This window comes from Bufo bufo, chromosome 5 (assembly GCF_905171765.1).
Source record: "Bufo bufo chromosome 5, aBufBuf1.1, whole genome shotgun sequence".
Lineage (NCBI taxonomy): Eukaryota > Metazoa > Chordata > Amphibia > Anura > Bufonidae > Bufo > Bufo bufo.
In genome coordinates this window covers 391,763,706-391,781,758 of record NC_053393.1, presented here as the reverse complement: position 1 = coordinate 391,781,758, position 18,053 = coordinate 391,763,706, and positions in this window count along the sequence as shown.

Sequence of the window (18,053 nt, the reverse complement as noted above, 5' to 3'; positions counted from 1 at the left end):
CCTAGACCCCACATGGAATGAAGGTCGTGCCACTGACTTTCACAGTTCGGAGGAAGAGGCAGTGGGGAGACCGAGCCAACAGCGTAGCAAAAGAGGGAGCAGTGGGCAAAATCAGAACACCCGCCGCCAAGAGACTCTTCCTGCTACTGACCGCCGCCATCTGGGACCGAGCACCCCAAAGGCAGCTTCAAGGAGTTCCCTGGCATGGCACTTCTTCAAACAATGTGCTGACGACAAGACCCGAGTGGTTTGCACGCTGTGCCATCAGAGCCTGAAGCGAGGCATTAACGTTCTGAACCTTAGCACAACCTGCATGACCAGGCACCTGCATGCAAAGCATGAACTGCAGTGGAGTAAACACCTTAAAAACAAAGAAGTCACTCAGGCTCCCCCTGCTACCTCTTCTGCTGCTGCTGCCTCGGCCTCTTCTGCTGCTGCCGCCGCCTCGGCCTCTTCCTCCGCCTCTGGAGGAACGTTGGCACCTGCCGCCCAGCAAACATGGGATGTACCACCAACACCACGACCTGCGTCACCAAGCATCTCAACCATGTCACACGGCAGCGTTCAGCTCTCCATCTCACAAACATTTGAGAGAAAGCGTAAATTCCCACCTAGCCACCCTCGATCCCTGGCCCTGAATGCCAGCATTTCTAAACTACTGGCCTATGAAATGCTGTCATTTAGGCTGGTGGACACACACAGCTTCAAACAGCTCATGTCACTTGCTGTCCCACAGTATGTTGTTCCCAGCCGCCACTACTTCTCCAAGAGAGCCGTGCCTTCCCTGCACAAACAAGTGTCCGATAAAATCAAGTGTGCACTGCGCAAAGCCATCTGTGGCAAGATCCACCTAACCACAGATACGTGGACCAGTAAGCACGGCCAGGGACGCTATATCTCCCTAACTGCACACTGGGTAAATGTAGTGGCGGCTGGGCCCCAGGCGGAGAGCTGTTTGGCGCACGTCCTTCCGCCGCCAAGGATCGCAGGGCAACATTCTTTGCCTCCTGTCTCCTCCTCCTCCTACTCAGCTTCCTCCTCCTCTTCTTCCACCTGCTCATCCAGTCAGCCACACACCTTCACCACCAACTTCAGCACAGCACGGGGTAAACGTCAGCAGGCCATTCTGAAACTCATATGTTTGGGGGACAGGCCCCATACCGCACAGGAGTTGTGGCGGGGTATAGAACAACAGACCGACGAGTGGTTGCTGCCGGTGAGCCTCAAGCCCGGCCTGGTGGTGTGCGATAATGGGCGAAATCTCGTTGCAGCTCTGGGACTAGCCGGTTTGACGCACATCCCTTGCCTGGCGCATGTGCTGAATTTGGTGGTGCAGAAGTTCATTCGCAACTACCCCGACATGTCAGAGCTGCTGCATAAAGTGCGGGCCGTCTGTTCGCGCTTCCGGCGTTCACACCCTGCCGCTGCTCGCCTGTCTGCGCTACAGCGTAACTTCAGCCTTCCCGCTCACCGCCTCATATGCGACGTACCCACCAGGTGGAACTCCACTTTGCATATGCTGGACAGACTGTGCGAGCAGCAGCAGGCCATAGGGGAGTTTCAGCTGCAGCACGCATGGGTCAGTCACACTGCGGATCAGACACACTTCACCACCAATGACTGGGCCTCCATGCGAGACCTGTGTGCCATGTTGCGCTGTTTCGAGTACTCCACCAACATGGCCAGTGGAGATGACGCCGTTATCAGCGTTACAATACCACTTGTATGTCTCCTTGAGAAAACACTTAGGGCGATGATGGAAGAGGAGGTGGCCCAGGAGGAAGAGGAGGAAGAGGGGTCATTTTTAGCACTTTCAGGCCAGTCTCTTCAAAGTGACTCAGAGGGAGGTTTTTTGCAACACCAGAGGCCAGGTACAAATGTGGCCAGACAGGGCCCACTACTGGAGGACGAGGAGGACGAGGATGAGGTGGAGGAGGATGAGGATGAAGCATGTTCACAGCGCCCAAAGCAGCTCGTGCCCATCACTGGTGCGTGGCTGGGGGGAAACACAGGACGATGACGATACGCCTCCCACAGAGGACAGCTTGTCCTTACCTCTGGGCAGCCTGGCACACATGAGCGACTACATGCTGCAGTGCCTGCGCAACGACAGCAGAGTTGCCCACATTTTAACGTGTGTGGAATACTGGGTTGCCACCCTGCTGGATCCCCGGTACAAAGACAATGTGCCCACCTTACTTCCTACACTGGAGCGTGATAGGAAGATGCGCGAGTACAAGCGCACGTTGGTAGACGCGCTACTGAGAGCATTCCCAAATGTCACAGGGGAACAAGTGGAAGCCCAAGGCGAAGGCAGAGGAGGAGCAAGAGGTCGCCAACGCAGCTGTGTCACGGCCAGCTCCTCTGAGGGCAGGGTTAGCATGGCAGAGATCTGGAAAAGTTTTGTCACCATGCCACAGCTAACTGCACCACCACCTGATACGGAACGTGTTAGCAGGAGGCAACATTTCACTAACATGGTGGAACACTACCTATGCACACCCCTCCACGTACTGACTGATGGTTCGGCCCCATTCAACTTCTGGGTCTCCAAATTGTCCACGTGGCCAGAGCTAGCCTTTTATGCCTTGGAGGTTCTGGCCTGCCCGGCGGCCAGCGTTTTGTCTGAACGTGTATTCAGCACGGCAGGTGGCGTCATTACAGACAAACGCAGCCGCCTGTCTACAGCCAATGTGGACAAGCTGACGTTCATAAAAATGAACCAGGCATGGATCCCACAGGACCTGTCCATCCCTTGTGCAGATTAGATATTAACTACCTCCCCTTAACAATATATTATTCTACTCCAGGGCACTTCCTCATTCAATACTATTTTTAATTTCATTTTACCATTATATTGCGGGGCAACCCAAAGTTGAATGAACCTCTCCTTTGTCTGGGTGCCGGGGCCTAAATGTGTGACAGTGGCCTGTTCCAGTGGTGGGTGACGTGAAGCCTGATTCTCTGCTATGACATAAAGACTTATTCTGTGCTGACATGAAGCCAGATTCTCTGTTACGCGACCTCTCTCCTCTGCCTGGGTGCCTGGGCCTAAATATGTGACAGTGGCCTGTTCCAGTGGTGGGTGACGTGAAGCCTGATTCTCTGCTATGACATGAAGACAGATTCTACGCTGACATAAGGCCAGATTCTCTGTTACGGGACCTCTCTCCTCTGCCTGGGTGCCTGGGCCTAAATGTGTGACAGTGGCCTGTTCCAGTGGTGGGTGACGTGAAGCCTGATTCTCTGCTATGACATGAAGACAGATTCTGCGCTGACATAAGGCCAGATTCTCTGTTACGGGACCGCTCTCCTCTGTCTGGGTGCCGGGGCCTAAATGTGTGACAGTGGCCTGTTCCAGTGGTGGGTGACGTGAAGCCTGATTCTCTGCTATGACATGAAGACAGTGTCACGGCTGTATGTGAGCAACAATAGTAATACACAGTACAGAGCAACTGACTGGACCCAGAACTAGGGAGGATAAAGGGTGACCCCTGTCCGACCCTCAACGCTTTCCCTATTCTGCTAAAGCACATGCCCGGATCCAAATGGCGGAACGAGGCATGCCCACGTGCCTAAGACTAATGACCACTGTAACCCCTACAATAGTGGAAGGGGCACAGCCACCAGTGCCCTACTCAGTATATTTAGGGAACCGTGGCCACCTCAGATCCAGTCAGAAAACAAACAGGAATACAACAATGTCTGCAGACTTAGCTGAAGGTGTTGCAGCCGCAGAGAAGACGGATCCAAGGACAGGCTGGCAATATCCGGAGTGCTAGCTGCAGCAGAACACAGGTCCAGTGAACTGATAGCTACAAGTGAAGAAACTAAAGCAAGAGCTACAACTGAAGTGAGAACTATAATCCACATCCTATCATAGGAGGAGGGGTGATATAAAGAGAGGGAAATCAAACACATGAAGAACAGCTGTGGTGAAAGAAACCAAAAGTAAACAGAGTAGTGAGAACTCCTCCCAGCTCTAGTAGTGACATCATCACAGGGGTGGAGAAACAGAGCTGTGAGAACGTCTCAAAGCTCTGGTAGTGACAGTACCCCCCCTCTACGGGTGGACTCCGGACACCCAGGACCCACCTTCTCAGGATGAGCCCTATGAAATGCCCTGATGAGGCGAGTGGCTTTAATGTCCGACACCGGAACCCACATCCTCTCCTCAGGACCATAACCCTTCCAATGAACGAGGTACTGAAGAGAACCGCGGACAATGCGAGAGTCCACAATTCTGGAAACCTCAAACTCCAGATTGCCATCAACCAAAATCGGAGGAGGAGGCAAAGAGGAGGGTACCGTGGGCTGGACATATGGTTTTAAGAGAGATCTGTGAAATACATTATGTATCTTCCAAACCCGTGGAAGATCAAGACGGAAGGCAACAGGATTGATGACTGACAAGATTTTATAAGGCCCAATAAACTTGGGACCCAATTTCCAGGAGGGAACCTTCAACTTAATGTTTCTAGTAGACAACCACACCAGATCACCCACATTCAGGTCCGGACCAGGCACACGTCTCTTATCAGCCACACGCTTATACTTCTCACTCATTTTTTTAAGATTACTCTGAATCTTTTGCCAAATGGTAGACAAAGACGAGGAAAATCTCTCCTCCTCAGGTAAACCAGAAAGAGCCCCTCCCGAGAATGTCCCAAACTGCGGATGGAACCCATATGCACCAAAGAATGGTGACTTATCAGAAGATTCCTGACGACGGTTGTTCAGAGCAAACTCAGCAAGAGGGAGAAATGAACACCAATCCTCCTGGTTCTCTGCCACAAAACAGCGCAAATATGTCTCCAGATTCTGATTGAGGCGCTCAGTCTGACCATTCGACTGCGGATGAAAAGCAGAAGAGAAGGACAGCCGAACCCCCAGGCGAGAACAGAAAGCCTTCCAGAACCTGGACACAAACTGCGTGCCTCTATCGGAAACAATATCAGAGGGAATGCCGTGCAATTTAACAATATGGTCGACAAAAGCTTGCGCCAACGTTTTAGCATTGGGTAAACCAGGGAAAGGTACGAAATGAGGCATCTTGCTAAAACGGTCCACCACCACCAGGATCACCGACTTCCCCGAGGAACGAGGAAGATCCGTGATAAAGTCCATGGACAGGTGTGTCCAAGGACCGGAAGGAATGGGTAACGGGAGAAGGGAACCTGAAGGCCGTGAACGAGGGACCTTAGCTCGAGCGCACATCTCACAAGCAGCCACAAAACCCTCCACCGTCTTACGAAGAGCCGGCCACCAAAATCACCCAGCAATGAGATCTACCGTGGCTCTACTCCCAGGGTGACCAGCAAGAACCGTATCATGATGCTCCTTAAAGAGTTTGTGACGTAGCTCAGGAGGCACGAACAACTTCCCAGAAGGACAACGGGCAGGTGTCTCAGTCTGGGCAGCCTGGACCTCGGCCTCCAAATCGGAATATAGAGCAGAAACAACTACCCCCTCCGCCAAAATGGGACCCGGGTCCTCGGAGTTTCCTCCTCCCGGAAAACAGCGAGAGAGAGCATCAGCCTTCACATTTTTTATCCCAGGTCGGAATGTAACAACAAAATTGAATCTGGAGAAGAACAGAGACCATCTGGCCTGTCTCGGATTCATACGCCTGGCCGACTCCAAGTATGCCAGATTCTTATGGTCGGTAAAAACGGTGATAGGGTGCCTGGCCCCCTCCAACCAATGGCGCCATTCCTCGAAAGCCAACTTGATGGCCAACAACTCCCTATCTCCCACATCATAGTTTCTCTCTGCCGGGGAGAGTTTTTTAGAGAAAAAGGCACAGGGTCGCCACTTGGCAGGGGAAGGGCCCTGGGACAAAACCGCACCCACACCCACCTCGGAAGCATCCACCTCAACAATAAAAGGTAAGGAAACATCGGGATGCACCAAGACGGGAGCAGACGCAAAATTCTCTTTAATCTTAGAAAAGGCTGTAAGCGCCTCCTCCGACCAAGAGGAAAAATCCGCCCCCTTCTTTGTCATGTCAGTGAGGGGTTTGACAACAGAGGAATAATTCAAAATGAACTTTCTGTAATAGTTCGCAAAACCCAGAAAGCGCATCAATGCCTTCTGATTCTCAGGAAGCTCCCACTCAAGTACAGCACGGACCTTCTCGGGATCCATGCGAAAACCAGAAGCAGAGAGGAGAAAACCCAGAAATTGAATCTCCGATACCATAAAAAGACATTTCTCCAGCTTGGCGTACAATTTATTTTCCCGCAGAATCTGCAGAACCTGAAAAAGATGATCCTGATGGGTCTGAACATCAGGGGAAAAAATCAAAATATCATCAAGATACACCAATACAAATTTCCCCATTAAATGATAGAAAATACTATTAACAAAATGCTGAAAGACGGCCGGAGCATTCATCAGGCCGAAAGGCATAACGAGATTCTCGAAATGCCCGTCAGGGGTATTAAAGGCCGTTTTCCATTCATCCCCCTCTCTGACCCTGACCAGGTTGTACGCGCCTCTCAAATCCAATTTGGAAAACACCTTGGCCCCAACAATTTGATTGAAGAGGTCCGGGATCAGAGGAAGGGGATAGGGATCGCGAATCGTGATACGGTTCAGCTCCCTAAAATCTAGGCAAGGTCTCAGAGAGCCATCTTTCTTTTTAACAAAAAAAAAACCCGCGGCCACAGGTGACTTTGAGGGACGAATATGCCCCTTTTCGAGACTCTCGGAGATGTAAGTTCGCATAGCGATTCTTTCCGGTTGTGAGAGATTGTAGAGGCGTGCTTTTGGCAGCTTGGCGCCGGGAATGAGGTTAATGGGACAGTCAAACTCCCGGTGAGGAGGTAGCTCCTGAACACCGCTCTCGGAAAACACGTCCGAGAAATCAGAGAGAAATGATGGCACCGTTTTAGTAGACACCTCTGCAAAAGTCGCTGTGAGACAATTCTCTCTACAAAAATCACTCCACTCATTTATTTGCCTTCCTTGCCAATCAATAGTGGGGTTATGTCTAGTGAGCCAGGGTAACCCCAAAACTAGAGGAGAGGGCAATCCGTTAAGGACAAAACAAGATATATCCTCCACATGAGTGTCACCTACAGCTAGCCGGATATTGTGAACAATGCCCTTCAGAGATCTCTGTGAGAGTGGAGCAGAGTCAATAGCAAAAACAGGTATATCTTTATCTAATGTGCAAACCTGAAAACCATGCATGGCTACAAATTGAGTGTCAATAAGATTGACGGCCGCTCCACTATCGACAAAAATCTCACAAGAAATGACTTTGCTCTCTAGCGCCACCCTGGCAGACAAGAGAAAACGGGAACTGCAGGTCAGAGGAAAAGCATCAAATCCTACATCAACTTTGCCCAAAGTAGCAGATGAAGCAGAACCTGATGATTTACCTTTTGAGATTTTTCTCTTATTATCGCTCTTAGTACGGTTCAAGAATCTCCTAGACGGACAAACATTTGCCAAATGACCTATGCCCCCACAACAAAAACAGACCATACTCTGAGGACTAAATCCTCTTTTATCAGGGGCAAGTCGAGCTAGCTGCATGGGCTCCTCCTCAGAGGGGAGCGAGACAGGATGAGGCCCCTGCACACTGAATGAGTCCGCACCACTGCCCCTAGACTGACAATGGTTGGACAGAGAGGTCTCGTTTCTTTCTCTTAGACGCCTGTCAAGGCGTACCGCCAATGACATGGCAGACTCTAAGGACGTTGGTCTCTCATGGAAAGCAAACGCATCTTTTAATCTCTCCGAGAGACCATGACAGAACTGACTCCGGAGTGCAGCATCATTCCAACCTGAATCAGCTGCCCATCTCCGAAATTCAGAACAATAAAGCTCCGCAGACCGTTTGTTCTGGCATAAAACACGTAGGTTAGATTCGGCCAGAGCAACACGACCCGGGTCATCATAAATCTGCCCCAGGGCCACAAAAAATCCCTCCACGGATCGAAGGGAGGGATCCCCTGATGGCAGCGAAAAAGCCCAAGTCTGAGCATTACCCCTGAGCAGGGAGATGACAATCCTCACCCTCTGCTCCTGATTACCAGAAGAGTGAGAACACAAGCAAAAATGGAGTTTGCATGCCTCTCTGAAACAAACAAAATTCTCACTGCCCCCGGAGAACGTCTCCGGAAGTGAGACCTTTGGCTCGCAACAGACTCCATGAGCCGGAGCAGGGCCCAATGCTTGAAGCTGGGTCATAGATTGACGGAGATCCGCTACTTCCAAAGAAAGACCCTGCATGCGGTCAACCAGGTCAGAAAGCGGATCCATGTAAAAAAAGGACGGTTTTGGTGGATTATAATGTCACGGCTGTATGTGAGCAACAATAGTAATACACAGTACAGAGCAACTGACTGGACCCAGAACTAGGGAGGATAAAGGGTGACCCCTGTCCGACCCTCAACGCTTTCCCTATTCTGCTAAAGCACATGCCCGGATCCAAATGGCGGAACGAGGCATGCCCACGTGCCTAAGACTAATGACCACTGTAACCCCTACAATAGTGGAAGGGGCACGGCCACCAGTGCCCTACTCAGTATATGGAGGGAACCGTGGCCACCTCAGATCCAGTCAGAAAACAAACAGGAATACAACAATGTCTGCAGACTTAGCTGAAGGTGTTGCAGCCGCAGAGAAGACGGATCCAAGGACAGGCTGGCAATATCCAGAGTGCTAGCTGCAGCAGAACACAGGTCCAGTGAACTGATAGCTACAAGTGAAGAAACTAAAGCAAGAGCTACAACTGAAGTGAGAACTATAATCCACATCCTATCATAGGAGGAGAGGTGATATAAAGAGAGGGAAATCAAACACATGAAGAACAGCTGTGGTGAAAGAAACCAAAAGTAAACAGAGTAGTGAGAACTCCTCCCAGCTCTAGTAGTGACATCATCACAGGGGTGGAGAAACAGAGCTGTGAGAACGTCCCAAAGCTCTGGTAGTGACAGACAGATTCTGCGCTGACATAAGGCCAGATTCTCTGTTACGGGACCGCTCTCCTCTGTCTGGGTGCCGGGGCCTAAATGTGTGACAGTGGCCTGTTCCAGTGGTGGGTGACGTGAAGCCTGATTCTCTGCTATGACATGAATACAGATTCTGCGCTGACATAAGGCCAGATTCTCTGTTACGGGACCTCTCTCCTCTGCCTGGGTGCCTGGGCCTAAATGTGTGACAGTGGCCTGTTCCAGTGGTGGGTGACGTGAAGCCTGATTCTCTGCTATGACATGAAGACAGATTCTGCGCTCACATAAGGCCAGATTCTCTGTTACGGGACCGCTCTCCTCTGTCTGGGTGCCGGGGCCTAAATGTGTGACAGTGGCCTGTTCCAGTGGTGGGTGACGTGAAGCCTGATTCTCTGCTATGACATGAATACAGATTCTGCGCTCACATAAGGCCAGATTCTCTGTTACGGGACCGCTCTCCTCTGTCTGGGTGCCGGGGCCTAAATGTGTGACAGTGGCCTGTTCCAGTGGTGGGTGACGTGAAGCCTGATTCTCTGCTATGACATGAATACAGATTCTGCGCTGACATAAGGCCAGATTCTCTGTTACGGGACCTCTCTCCTCTGCCTGGGTGCCTGGGCCTAAATGTGTGACAGTGGCCTGTTCCAGTGGTGGGTGGCATGAAGCCTGATTCTCTGCTATGACATGAAGACAGATTCTGCACTGACATAAGGCCAGATTCTCTGTTACGGGACCTCTCTCCTCTGCCTGGGTGCCTGGGCCTAAATGTGTGACAGTGGCCTGTTCCAGTGGTGGGTGACGTGAAGCCTGATTCTCTGCTATGACATGAAGACAGATTCTGCGCTGACATAAGGCCAGATTCTCTGTTACGGGACCGCTCTCCTCTGTCTGGGTGCCGGGGCCTAAATGTGTGACAGTGGCCTGTTCCAGTGGTGGGTGACGTGAAGCCTGATTCTCTGCTATGACATGAAGACAGATTCTGCGCTGACATAAGGCCAGATTCTCTGTTACGGGACCTCTCTCCTCTGCCTGGGCCTAAATGTGTGACAGTGGCCTGTTCCAGTGGTGGGTGACGTGAAGCCTGATTCTCTGCTATGACATGAAGACAGATTCTGCGCTGACATAAGGCCAGATTCTCTGTTACGGGACCGCTCTCCTCTGTCTGGGTGCCGGGGCCTAAATGTGTGACAGTGGCCTGTTCCAGTGGTGGGTGACGTGAAGCCTGATTCTCTGCTATGACATGAATACAGATTCTGCGCTGACATAAGGCCAGATTCTCTGTTACGGGACCTCTCTCCTCTGCCTGGGTGCCTGGGCCTAAATGTGTGACAGTGGCCTGTTCCAGTGGTGGGTGACGTGAAGCCTGATTCTCTGCTATGACATGAAGACAGATTCTGCGCTGACATAAGGCCAGATTCTCTGTTACGGGACCGCTCTCCTCTGTCTGGGTGCCGGGGCCTAAATGTGTGACAGTGGCCTGTTCCAGTGGTGGGTGACGTGAAGCCTGATTCTCTGCTATGACATGAATACAGATTCTGCGCTGACATAAGGCCAGATTCTCTGTTACGGGACCTCTCTCCTCTGCCTGGGTGCCTGGGCCTAAATGTGTGACAGTGGCCTGTTCCAGTGGTGGGTGGCATGAAGCCTGATTCTCTGCTATGACATGAAGACAGATTCTGCGCTGACATAAGGCCAGATTCTCTGTTACGGGACCTCTCTCCTCTGCCTGGGTGCCTGGGCCTAAATGTGTGACAGTGGCCTGTTCCAGTGGTGGGTGACGTGAAGCCTGATTCTCTGCTATGACATGAAGACAGATTCTGCGCTGACATAAGGCCAGATTCTCTGTTACGGGACCGCTCTCCTCTGTCTGGGTGCCGGGGCCTAAATGTGTGACAGTGGCCTGTTCCAGTGGTGGGTGACGTGAAGCCTGATTCTCTGCTATGACATGAATACAGATTCTGCGCTGACATAAGGCCAGATTCTCTGTTACGGGACCTCTCTCCTCTGCCTGGGTGCCTGGGCCTAAATGTGTGACAGTGGCCTGTTCCAGTGGTGGGTGACGTGAAGCCTGATTCTCTGCTATGACATGAAGACTGATTCTGCGCTGACATGAAGCCAGATTCTCTGCTATGGCATGAAGAGACTGATTCTCTGCTGACATGAAGCCAGATTATTTGCTATGGCATGAAGAGACTGATTCTCTGCTGACGTGAAGCCAGATTCTCTGCTATGGGACCTCTGTCCAATTGATATTGGTTCATTTTTATTTTTTTTATTTTTATTTTAATTCATTTCCCTATCCACATTTGTTTGCAGGGGATTTACCTACATGTTTCTGCCTTTTGCAGCCCTCTAGCTCTTTCCTGGGCTGTTTTACAGCCTTTTTAGTGCCCAAAAGTTCGGGTCCCCATTGACTTCAATGGGGTTCGGGTTCGGGACGAAGTTCGGATCGGGTTCGGATCCCGAACCCGAACATTTCCGGGAAGTTCGGCCGAACTTCTCGAACCCGAACATCCAGGTGTTCGCTCAACTCTACTTGGGATACATTCTCACTTCCCAATCCTTTAAGATGGATCTGGGAAAGGTGCAGGCTATTCTAGAATGGGTGAGACCCTCCTCCCTTAAAGTATTACAATGTTTTTTAGGTTTCTCTAATTGTTATCGAAAATGTATAAAAAATAATTCTGTTATTGCTAAGCCTCTCACCGACCTAACTAGGAAGGGGGCAGATTTACTGAATTGGTCACCAGAAGCTTTTGAAGCACTCAATAGGTGTTTTTTTAAAGCCCCTATATTGGTCCAACCAGACCAAGAGAGGCCTTTTATAGTCAAGGTCAATGCCTCCGAGGATGGGGTAGGAGCAGTACTCTCCCAGGGGCCAGCAACTCTCACTAATCTTAGGCCCTGTGCGTTCTTCTCTCGTAAATTCTCCCCTACTGAGAGAAATTATGATATTGGGAAACAAGAGTTACTTGCTATTAAATGGGCCTTTGAGGAATGGCACAATTTTTTGGAGGGGGCTCACCATCAGGTTACTGTACTTACTGATCATAAGAATTTGCTGTTTTTAGAGTCTGGTAAGCGTTTGAATCCCAGACAGGCTAGGTGGGCGTTGTTCTTTACACGTTTTAATTTCTGTATTACTTTCAGGCCAGGAAGTAAAAATATCAAAGCAGATGCCTTATCCCACCGTTTTTGTGCTTTTCAATCTCCTGATACTCCACCAGAACCAATATTACCGGCAGGTGTCATTGTGGCTTCGGTCTCCTCCAATCTGATGATCGAAATAACTGCGGGGCAACATTTGGCCCCGGTTCAATCTCCTACAAATAAGTTATTTGTCCCAGGTCATTTACGTCTCCGACTGTTGGGTTAGTGCCATAATTCTGTGTTTAGTGGATATTCGGGTGCTAATGCCACCAAGGAACTCGTCTTCAGATTTTATTGGTGGCCTACTTTGTCTAGAGATGTCCACTTATATGTGTCTTCATGTGAGGTTTGTGCCATGTCCAAGACTCCTATGTCTTGTCTGGTGGGGGAGGTACGACCACTGCACATCCTTAGTAGACCTTGGTCCCATATCTCTATGGACTTTATCACTGACCTACCGGTGTCTGAGGGTAAGTCGGTGATATGGGTAGTTGTGGACAGATTTAGTATAATGTTGCGTTTCATCCCTCAAAACCTGTCAAAACCTGTTTCATCCCTGTCAAAACTGCCCAATGCCAAGACTCTAGCTTCTCTGTTTGTTTATCATGTTATACAGTTACATGGACTTCCTGAGAATTTGGTTTCGGATAGAGGTGTTCAATTTGTTTCTAGGTTTTGGAGGGCCTTTTGTCATAAATGTAACAACTCTTTGTCTTTTTCTTCGGCCTTTCCTCCGGAAACCAACGGTCAAACTGAACATTTGAACCAATATCTGAGGTGCTATGTTTCTGACAACAAACAGCTGTGGGTGAAACATCTGCCCCTGGCTGAATTCGGCATTAACAACCAGGTGAATTTTTCTACTGGTATGTCTCAGTTTTACTGTAATCTTGTGTGAATAGAGACCAAGCTATTGGTGAGGTTTTTGTACAAAACAAGTAAGGCCTCTTTCACACTTGCGTTGTTGGGATCCGGCATGCACTTCCGTTGCCGGAGGTGCCCGCCGGATCCGGAAAAACGCAAGTGTACTGAAAGCATTTGAAGACGGAACCGTCTTCCAAATGCTTTCAGTGTTACTATGGCACCCAGGACGCTATTAAAGTCCTGGTTGCCATAGTAGGAGCGGGGATCGGGGGAGCGGTATACTTACAGTCCGTGCGGCTCCCGGGGCGCTCCAGAATGACGTCAGAGCGCCCCATGCGCATGGATGACGTGATCCATGCGATCACATGATCCATGCGCTTGGGGCGCCCTGACGTCACTCTGGAGCGCCCGGGGAGCCGCACGGACGGTAAGTATACTGCTCCCCCGCTCCCCGCTGCACTTTACCATGGCTGTCAGGACATGGTAACCATTCAGAAAAAGCTAAATGTCGGCTCCGGCAATGCGCCGAAACGACGTTTAGCTTAAGGCCGGATCCATGCCTTCCAATGGGCATTAATTCCGGATCCGGCCTTGCGGCAAGTGTTCCGTATTTTTGGCCGGAGCAAAAAGCGCAGCATGCTGCGGTATTTTCTCCGGCCAAAAAACGTTCCATTCCGGAACTGAAGACATCCTGATGCATCCTGAACGGATTTCTCTCCATTCAGAATGCATTAGGATAATCCTGATCAGGATTCTTCCGGCATAGAGCCCCGACGACGGAACTCTATGCCGGAAGACAATAACGCAGGTGTGAAAGAGCCCTTAGAAGAGGATTTTCTTCAATTTTCAACTTTTTCAACTTTTACAAGTATTTGAAGACGTCCAATACCGCTCAAAAGGCCTGCATTTACCAACTACCTATAAAGTGGACTAAACCTGTGTTGTTATATGCAACATAGCCGCAAATTCAAGGTAAAATCCTGCTGTATCCACTGCCGCTGGCCTGACAGGTTCAGGCAATCACCCGCTCAGCTCAGCTTAACCAGCTTCCGTTGGTCTGACGGCTTGAGGCGCCCACGTCACTAACCAGCGATCAACCACCTGGCTGGACACGTGGGACGCTGAGCGAGCATGTCTGAGGTCTTGCTCTGCAAGTAAAAGTAAGTGGAGAATAGCCGAAGAAGTGCGGTTACGATCTGTTACAGGATACTCGAATACAGAGTTTTTTCCTTGTGGGAACCACAGCAAGGACATTCTTGAACTTTTTGTTCTAACTACCTGGCAAGTCGCCACTTATGTCTTGGACATTTAAGCGGTTTAATTGAATATTTATTGCAGCCTCACTCTAGCTATTTGGTCATATTTTTAGGAGTACTCCAGCTATATAGGTTTGTGCGTGAGCTCCGCACTTATATACAGTGGGATGCGAAAGTTTGGGCAACCTTGTTAATCGTCATGATTTTCCTGTATAAATCGTTGGTTGTTACGATAAAAAATGTCAGTTAAATATATCATATAGGAGACACACACAGTGATATTTGAGAAGTGAAATGAAGTTTATTGGATTTACAGAAAGTGTGCTATAATTGTTTAAACAAAATTAGGCAGGTGCATAAATTTGGGCACTGTTGTCATTTTATTGATTCCAAAACCTTTAGAACTAATTTTTGGAACTCAAATTGGCTTGGTAAGCTCAGTGACCCCTGACCTACATACACAGGTGAATCCAATTATGAGAAAGAGTATTTAAGGGGGTTAATTGTAAGTTTCCCTCCTCTTTTAATTTTCTCTGAAGAGTAGCAACATGGGGGTCTCAAAACAACTCTCAAATGACCTGAAGACAAAGATTGTTCACCATCATGGTTTAGGGGAAGGATACAGAAAGCTGTCTCGGAGATTTCAGCTGTCTGTTTCCACAGTTAGGAACATATTGAGGAAATGGAAGACCACAGGCTCAGTTCAAGTTAAGGCTCGAAGTGGCAGACCAAGAAAAATCTTGGATAGACAGAAGCGACGAATGGTGAGAACAGTCAGAGTCAACCCACATACCAGCACCAAAGACCTACAACATCATCTTGCTGCAGATGGAGTCACTGTGCATCGTGCAACCATTCGGTGCACTTTACACAAGGAGATGCTGTATGCGAGAGTGATGCAGAGGAAGCCTTTTCACCGCCCACAGCACAAAAAGTGCCGCTTGAGGTGGGCTAAAGCACATTTGGACAAGCCACCTTAATTTTGGAATAAGGGGCTGTGGACTGATGAAACTAAAATTGAGTTATTTGGCCATAACAAGGGGCGTTATGCATGGAGGAAAAAGAACACAGCATTCCAAGAAAAACACCTGCTACCTACAGTAAGATATGGTGGTGGTTCCATCATGCTGTGGGGCTGTGTGGCCAGTGCAGGGACTGGGAATCTTGTCAAAGTTGAGAAACGCATGGATTCCACTCAGTATCAGCAGATTCTGGAGACTAATGTCCAGGAATCAGTGACAAAGCTGAAGCTGCGCCGAGGCTGGATCTTTCAACAAGACAACGACCCTAAACACTGCTCAAAATCCACTAAGGCATTTATGCAGAGGAACAAGTACCACGTTCTGGAATGGCCATCTCAGTCCTCAGACCTGAATATAATTGAAAATCTGTGGTGTGACTTAAAGAGAGCTGTCCATGCTTGGAAGCCATCAAACCTGAATGAACTAAAGATGTTTTGTAAAGAGGAATGGTTCAAAATACCTTCAACCAGAATCTAGACTCTCATTGGAACCTACAGGAAGCGTTTAGAGGCTGTCATTTCTGCAAAAGGAGGATCTACTAAATATTGATTTCATTTCTTTTTTGTGGTGCCCAAATTTATGCACCTGCCTAATTTTGTTTAAACAATTATAGCACACTTTCTGTAAATCCAATAAACTTCATTTCACTTCTCAAATATCACTGTGTGTGTCTCCTATATGATATATTTAACTGACATTTTTTATCGTAACAACCAACGATTTATACAGGAAAATCATGACGATTAACAAGGTTGCCCAAACTTTCGCATCCCACTGTACCTATTTTTCACACATTTATTCATGTATGTATGCTGATATGATGACACAAAGTCAGTTTGTTTTTTGATTTAGTGCATTAATAAAAATTTTATGCAAAAATACTGTGAGCCAGCCTATATCACTATTGATTTATTCCTCTTTTCAGCTGGTAACTGAAAGGCTGAGCTCCAGTAGTTTGCTGGTGGAGCCTTTTCTAAATATTTGACAATAATCTTGGTTTTCATCCGCGATTTAGTTAGTATTGGCCGTCCTCGAGATCTCTAGGATTATTGATGCAAGAAAAGTCCAGAACCCTCTGCAATATTTGGTCCATTGGAAGGGCTTTGGTCCTGAGGAGAGGTCTTGGGTGTCGGCTAGTAAAATGCATGCTGCAAGGCTAGTAAGAAGATTCCATCTAACTCACCCGTAAAAACTTGCTCCAGTAATTATGAGTCCGGTGGCCCCCCGTGGAAGGGGTGGTACTGTAACGGGGAGCCGGCGACGTGCTTCCTTCTTGCAGCGCCGCCGGCATCCCGTCTGTGTGCAGGACCAGGGGGCGGGGAGGACCCAGCCACGAATGATGAATCAGCACTCGGCTGTGCTGGGCTGTGTAATGTAAGTCACGCGACGCTGGCCACGTCGTGTGACTCACCAGTCAGGGCAATTTAAACAGGCATCCTGCTGGCCACAGGTTGCCTGTGATTGGTCTAGTTACCCTCACCAGCCTTCTTTATATATTCAGACATTGCTTGTTTTGACCTCGGCTTTGTTTATGACCTCGACCTCGCTACCTCCATTTGTATTTGACGTGACCTCTTGGCTTCCAACCTTGGCTTTGTTTGTGACCTTACTATTGTGTTTTTCCATGTGTACTGCGTGACCTCCTGGTTTTTTACTTTTCCTGGTTCAGTTTTCCTTTGCTTTTAGGCCCCTGCACTTATTTAAGCTAGGGACCGCAGCCAAGTTGTACGCCATCAGATAGGATAGGTCGTGCAAGTGAGTATGGATAGAGGTGTGGGTGGAGTCCATAGCTGCACATTTCCCTTCCCTCTGTGACACCAGCGTTGCACTCATCTGTTTAAAAGCCTTTTCTGCAGTGTAAAAATAGAAAAAAAAATTGGGCCTAAATGCCGTTCAGTGGTGCAGTTATATGTGGTGAAGCCCTTTTTGCGGTATGGACTGAATTACATAGTGGTGAAATTTTTTATGTGAAACAGGCTTTTTTTGGAAAAATTGATGGGTGATCGCAGACTTTCTTCTGTATGACCGAATTCCATTATCCTTTCATTGGTGAAATTTTTTATGATTGTAGACCTCCTTTTGCTGTATGGACCGAATTATGTCGTCGTAGGTCCTGCGGTAAATATATTGAAGACACTGATGACAACACACCCGCAGACTTTTCCTTTACCATCTATTCACAATTAAATCAAGCAGCTTCACTAAGTTGAAAACATTCATGTGTTTTTATCTGCTCCGTCTGCATTCGATCTCCACAGCACAAGACATGACAGGAGAGCCTCTGCTTTGGAGTCTAAGTCCAGTTTCTTAAGATCAGGAATTCCATCAGAATTGTGCATAAGAATCTTGCTCCCTGTGCAAAGCTATAACAAAAGGACTCCGTAGGCATACACATCAGAGGAAGCCGAAGCTGGTTGCCCCAATTTTAATTCAGGAGCAGTAAACAGCGGGAATTAAATAGAGGTGGCTGAACTCCGCTGCTCTGTATCTATCGTGAAGTCATTGTCTCCAACTATGCCCCTCTTGTGATTTACAGCACATACATTATTTTCATGTAGAGATCCAAGAATTATGTTGGAGGCATGTAGTGTATGCAAGCCATGTGCGACCCCTCTAAATTAATGGCCTACTTGCCAGTCAGCGGTGCAGTTATATGTGGTAAAGCCCTTTTTGCTGTGAAATTTTTTATGTGACACAGCTTTTTTGGGGAAAATGTATGGGTGATTATACACCTCCTTTTGCCATATGGAGTGAATTACTTGGTGGCAAAATTCTTTATGTGACACTGGCTTTTT